This window comes from Triticum aestivum, chromosome 4D, assembly GCF_018294505.1.
Source record: "Triticum aestivum cultivar Chinese Spring chromosome 4D, IWGSC CS RefSeq v2.1, whole genome shotgun sequence".
Taxonomy (NCBI): domain Eukaryota; kingdom Viridiplantae; phylum Streptophyta; class Magnoliopsida; order Poales; family Poaceae; genus Triticum; species Triticum aestivum.
The window spans coordinates 457,496,185-457,502,704 of record NC_057805.1 but is presented as its reverse complement, the minus strand read 5'-3'; the positions used below and the strand labels follow the sequence as shown (position 1 = coordinate 457,502,704).

The window sequence follows — 6,520 nt, the reverse complement described above, 5'->3', positions numbered from 1 at the left end:
CTTCGGCAACATTGTTTGGAATTTCAAGATGCACCCTTGTGCACAATATGAGATCATTTGAACAAACTATGCCATGAATGTGGCCATAAGATTGATCATTTGGCTTGAAAGTCATGAATATTCACGCATGATAGCTCATTTCTGAGAACACTTTTTTAAAATAATTGCCGTATTACAAGTTTATTATTTTTCCTGGAAACGTGGTCACATATAATGACACAATGCGAAGGTTTCCCATTTTGTTTGATTTTTTTGAAATTTTTATGCCCGTTTCAAAATGCGGTCAAAACGGCGGGCTTGGACGTTCCTAGTTAGTGGTTGAATATTGGAAAACTTTTGATGTTTCTCTGATTAAATAGATACTTATGTACCTAGAAAATGTTTTTTGGAAAAAATAAAGAGCAAACTATGAGGCAGCTGCAGTTCAAATTTGACCCGCTTCCTACTGAATTGGCGGGAATTTGTCTTTTTCACCAGAGGTGGATCAAAACTTTTGACACCCAACCATTTTGTCAATTGTGCTTTAAATATGGCCTAGTATTTTAAAATTTTCATTTGTTACAATTTTGCAACAAATATACAGCAGGTCCTTCACAAAAAGACTCGTTTTGGGCACTCAAAAAATGGAAAATGAAATTTCCGTCCAAAGAAAATGAAAACTTCCTTAGACAACATTGTTTGCCATTCCAAGATGCACCCTTGTGCATAATATTACATCATTTGAACAAACTATGAGGCAGGTGTAGTTAAAATTTGACCCGCTTCCTAGTGAATCGACGAAAATCCCACCTAGTATGAAAGTACCTCTAGTTATTCGAAGGAACCGTACTTAAATGTTGTCATAAAAAGAGAAGGGAACTTACCGCTGGGCGTCGTGGTGCTGCGTTGGAGCTCCCCGACGCTGCAATGGAGCTTCGCCGGACCCCGTGGTGCTGCGTTGGAGCTCTTGGCGCGCTGTTGAGAGCCGCAATGGAGCTTCGTGGGGATGTCATCGGTGCTGCGTTGAAGTTTTTTCATGCTCAGTGCTGTCGTGACATATTGATGTGATCGAATGATCACCAATGCGCAGATCGAGCGCCTAGCTAGGCGGCTGATTTCTAGACAAAATCATCTGACTGACTCGTAGCAGCCACTTATTGTTAATCGATTGCGACCAATTTAGATGGTCATAACATCATCAAATCCTGTACTTCGTTCTGATTGGTCTACGAGCATGTCACGCGGATCAAACATTAAAGACCGTCGGATACTCCCACATCCAACGGCCCACACCCTCTCACCCTCTCACCCACCCACCGGGAGCTCCTCTCTCCTTGTCCCATCCTCTCTCTCCCCCGCGGGAAAACCCTAGCGCTCCCCGATCCAGACTCCTCCCCTCCCCCCGCCGCCAACCACCCCTCCCCCGCCGCCACCCACCTCCACCACCCACCCCTCTCCTCGCCGCCACCCACATCCCGTCCCCACCCCAGATCCTCTCCCCACTCCCAGATCCAACTTGCCACCGTAGAACGAGGAGATCGCGGCCAAGATCTTCGGGACGCGGTGGTCGTCGTCGCGGACCGCTCCTCCGCCGACCCGCGCAAGTTCCCCGGTGCTAAGGTACCTCGAGGAGTTCGCGCGGCGGTTCGACCCCCTCGGGCTGGTCCGGTTCGGGACGGAGGTGGTGAGCGTCCACCGCAGCAGGGACGACGACGCGGGCTGGAGGGTGAGGCTCGCCTGCGCTGGCAGCGAGTTGGAGGAGGAGGTTTGACGCCGTGGTCGTCTGCAGTGGGCACTTCGCCGAGCCGTGCGTGGCCGCCATCACAGGTAATTACTCAGTCCGATCTATCCCCACTGATGGCTAGCACTAGCAGTAGGCAGTTGGCCAGTAGCTATGATCGATCCGATTCTTTTTGGCATCTTGCAAGGGAGGCTGGATGGGTTGTTAGCAGCAAGGATCCATAGCAGGCAGGGGAAACATTATGATTAGTAGTTGACTGATTATACTACTATTGTGTTTGGGTGCCTAATTGACTGATTGCCCACCGTTGAAAATTTTGTTTATATATATAAAAATCTTGAAGGTGCCACAAACTGCCAATAATTATGCTGATTATTCTCCAGTGAATGTGAATGAGAATGTATCGTTTGTCTAGAGATGGAGTCTGTGGAGATAGAGTTCATTAGTTTTTGGTGTATTCGTCTAGGGTTCATTTAGCAAAGTTCAGAAACGCAAACAACATCAGTTCATTAGTTACACTAAGCATTTGCCTGCCTAAGTTGTATTTAGACCAAAATTTGCTAATAGACACCCCCCTTCACAGATCTGCTATTTTTTGGCGTGCACATAATATGAATGTCTTAACAGTTTCCAGCAGTTGTGTTGTTGGTGTATAGTTAGGTGCAATCTCTGCCCTGAAATCATCACGAAATGCCTTTGCTGGAGCTCACCTATGGCCTTGTTTGTCCTGCAGGTTAGTGAGCAGCATCAGGAGGAGGAGCTTCCTCACTCCGCCCCGGATCTGCGGCTGCCCCACGCTGGCCATGGACTCCGTCCTAGGGTTTCCACCGCCGCCGCCGGAGAGGGGAGGGGAGGAGTGTAGAAGGACCAGAGCGAGATGGTACGTGCGCTGTCCTCTCGATCCTTTTCTCGATCTGATCCATACTCGACCTTTGTTATTAATCGCGTGGCTGATGGTCTGATTCGATGGTTCGGCAGGCCGGACGGCTCCTCGGGCAGCTCCTCGTCATGGGCAGCGCCGTCGTCGGCAGGGCCGTGGTGCAGGCCTACCGCCAGACCATCGTCAGTGAGTGCCCTTGCTGTCCAAAACTCGGTGGAATTTTGCAGCTATTCCTAGAACATGTTGTAGTGTCCCTTGCTGTCAAAAACTCAGTGGTGGTGATAGGATTTGTTTTTGGCTTGATGGGCATAGTCTGCACTCTGGAATGCTACACCATTGAAGTGTAAATGAATTGTGCAAAAAAATTGTTGTCTTCCATTTTACCGGTGTCTATTCTTGTCATGTATAATTGTCATTTAGTACTGAAGGATGCAGGCAGGGAATTCTATTGTTTGATTAAATGAATCAAAACCTGAAGGAGATCTAGATTAACAGTAGAATCACATAGTTGTAATTACCCGAGAAATTTTAACCGACGCTCACTGTTATGTCCTCCATCGGGCGATCTTGTTTGTTATCGCAGTAGAATTTGGTGTGTTTGAATAAAATGGCGCTTTGATAGTCCAGTATCGTCGGAATGTCGGTCAATCTCTGATCCACTGTGCGACCACACTGTGCAGGATATGCAGGGAGGTCGGCCCTTGTCCAGGGGAAGATCAGCACCATGACGGTGAAAGACAACCTCTTGGTGGCTGGTGGTTTCCATGGGGAGCTGATCTGCAATGTAAGGAGGCCGGAGTAGGCACATAGTGCACACACAAAGCATTTTTTTTCTGCTTGAGAACATGTAGAAATGTAGATCTGTAGCTTGACACTTAGGTATTTATTACTTTGTTAGTACCTTGGCAATGAATTCTAGCAACGAAGCCTCTTCATTTCGAGCAGCGATAGCCTGATTGGTAAACTAGTGCTTTGTGTGTGCTAGTACCTCACAATGTCATCCTTGTATATGCACAGATGAAATTATTCACCCCGCCATTGTCACTGTTTCCTAATCGAGTACAACAAACCTCCTATGGTTTTTTGTGCAAAATAAGTGTGAAACATTGTAGTGCTGACCCAACACGTACCTAGCATTTTTTATGTGTATTTCCTTTGATTCCATAGGCTTAACCTGCAAGCTATAATAACTGTGAATCGGTCTGTGGGAAATTGGGCATATTGGGTTGGTAAATATAGAACTGTAGAGATGTAGAACTAAAGCGTGGTACTTAGCCATTTAAGTTGTTGGTACTTGGTAGTACCTACACAGTGAAGTCTAGTTGATTCAGGAAAACTTGACTTGAGATTTTCTTTCTTATGATTTACTGATGAAACCTTGATTCTTGAATCTTGATGTAGGTATCCCACCGCTGATCCATATCCAGATCAGCTGCGTCGCCGGTTCAGTCGTCTCCGACCGCACTCCCCCGTCTGCGCCGTCGAGCCGGGCCTGCTCACCTCCTTCTTGATGGTCGCGCGCCGAGAGAGCCCTCTGCTGGCAGTGACGCAGCCGTGTCTGGTGCCGTACAAGGGACGCCGGCGCAGGATGCTATCGCCGTCCGTTCCTAACGCCGCTGAGTTGAGGTACTTGAGATTTCTCTCCCCACTACACTGTCTCACCCACTCCCCTTCACAAATTTCCTCACAATCAAATCGATGCTGCAGCTGCAGGTGTTCCTTGATGCTACATATGTCAGTTTCTTTTGGTAAACTTGAAACTGACATCAAAATCAATTCCTCTTTAGAGTGCGTTGCTTGTATCTACTAGCTGGTTCTGTTGCTTACTTCTTGTTGACTCTGGTTAAGTACTAGTGGTATTGCTGCTGGCTAGATGGGAATTGCTGAATGATTGCCAAAGCCCTGTTAGTACTTTGGTTGTAACAACTGAATTTGTGTTTTTCTTTTGGTAAACTGACATATCAAAAGTAGTGATTCATTTCAGCTGTGATCTGTGCCATGTGATTGTGCTTTTGTAGCAATGTAATTTTGCAGAATCCATTGTAGCAATGTAATTTTGCAGCATCCACTTGATTCTGGTGCAGAATTCAATGTTGTCCAATCGCCTGGGCTTATTTCCTGTTGTGATTATCGTCAATAAGAGCAACCTAATGGTTTGCTTGCCATGTCTGGTTCTTATTTTGGTAGTAGTTTGCTTTGCTTATCCAGTAGTATCAGTCAATTGGCCAGCCTGGAGCAGCTTGGTGTTTTACATGATGGTGTTAACTATGAAAATGCCAAGTGTGAGAAAATTAGACCAACTGTCCATTTCTTGCCTGAATGCATTATTTAAACGAGATGATGTGCTAGAGACATGCTACTATATTGCCTTGCTATAGACAAGATGGTGTTTACTGTATTGTCTTTCATGCACATTTGGTGTATTATCTTCTGACCTTCAAGAACTATCTTCACTGTCTCTCCCCGCTGCATTGTCTCACTCGTTCTCCTTCTATTTACTCTGGGCAGGCATGATGTACATCTGGTGGTCGTCAAGTCAAGGAACCTCCTCTTCTTGCTACGGCAGTCCTCCTCCCGCTGCTCTGCTCTGCTCAATAGCTAGCGTCCATGGCTAAAACAAAGGTAAGACTCTGGCCGGTCGGTGTGTTGAGCCATGGTGGTCTATTTGTGGGGGTCATCAACACTGGTATAGGTTAGCATGTGCCCTTCAATCAGTGCACGGTGATGAAACAGTTCATTTGATGATGACGACTGGTTCCAGATCTGCACCTCTTGTTTGTTAATTTGGCTCATGTATGTTGTTGTGTCTGCGAAAGATGCAACCTGAGTGCTTTTCTTGTCCTTAAGTTTAATAAACGAGGAACAACATTCAGATCGTGCTCCATGGCGTGCATCAGCTGTTGTGTTTGTAATGTTTGAGTCTGCTCCATCATCGATCTGTAGGCCTACTTGACAGTCATAAAGTTGCATTATTTAGCCACTGGTAGGGTAGGATATGCCCCAATGTGGTCAGTACAGGAACCAGGGTCCCCTAATTGCTAGCAAAACTTGTGTAATGAGCTCTTGTTACCTTCTACTGATTTTTAGTCTTGTTTTTTTAGTACTTCTGTATTGGTATTCAGAAATAAAATTCATATGTTTCTGTATATGTTCTTTTAGATAAGTATGTCAATACATAACTAGTAATGTAAATGGTGTGACACGGTTCTTAATAAAAATGCAAATAACTTGTGAATGTCAATCTCATGTATCTGGGTCCTGTTCTTGTAAACCTTATGTAAAGCTAAAATACTTGTGTGCAGGGCGACTAGTGATGCGGCACAGCAAGCAGTAGCAGGCACCCGAAGCAGCAGCAGCAGGGGGAGGGGGTCTCTCGAACGTCGCTACTGTCACTGATTGATGATGGATGATCTCTCTCCCTCTCTTGCAAGCGTCTATAAATGCTGGTAGAAATAGAAATGGTAGCTCTAGTCCCATGTTGTTGTAGTCTCATGTAGTTCCTTTTCTCGGACCGCCCTTTGTTGCTTCATTTCTATGTTAATTCAGTCTTTGTCGAATGTATCTACTATCTATTATCGTGGCTGTGTAATGAATCCTTTTGTGTTGAATGAAATAAAATGGTTTGGATACATTTGTACATGCTGAGATGTCAAGCTTCTAAATGTATGTTGTGGAGGCCCAAAATAGATTGGGGTGTAAAAGGGCCGAGGCCCAAAAAAGAAATGAATTATAGAAGGCAATATCCTAGAAAATAAAATGGGCCAGGCCCATGTAGCTAGTGAAAATTAACAAGAAAAAAATACATTAAATGGGCTGAATTGTTGGGCTCAGCCCATATAGACACCTAATCGGACCGGGCTGAATCTTATCAACGACTTTTTCAATTGGTCGCAATTTTGCCACATCAGATTGCCACGTCG

General features: G+C 45.5%; 1 long non-coding RNA gene across 2 annotated transcripts; it reads left to right on the top strand.

Moving 5' to 3' along the window:
• Positions 1 to 1,378: 1,378 nt before the first annotated feature.
• Positions 1,379 to 6,229, top strand: LOC123098589 (uncharacterized). 2 transcript variants are annotated; one of them, XR_006447872.1, is made up of 8 exons: positions 1,379 to 1,806; positions 2,454 to 2,600; positions 2,699 to 2,786; positions 3,281 to 3,384; positions 4,002 to 4,226; positions 4,308 to 4,348; positions 5,109 to 5,222; positions 5,903 to 6,229. It is a non-coding gene; the product is annotated as an uncharacterized lncRNA (long non-coding RNA). The 2 variants fall into 2 exon arrangements; XR_006447871.1 differs by lacking the exon at positions 4,308 to 4,348 and having other exon boundaries at positions 1,382 to 1,806.
• The last annotated feature ends 291 nt before the right edge of the window (positions 6,230 to 6,520 follow it).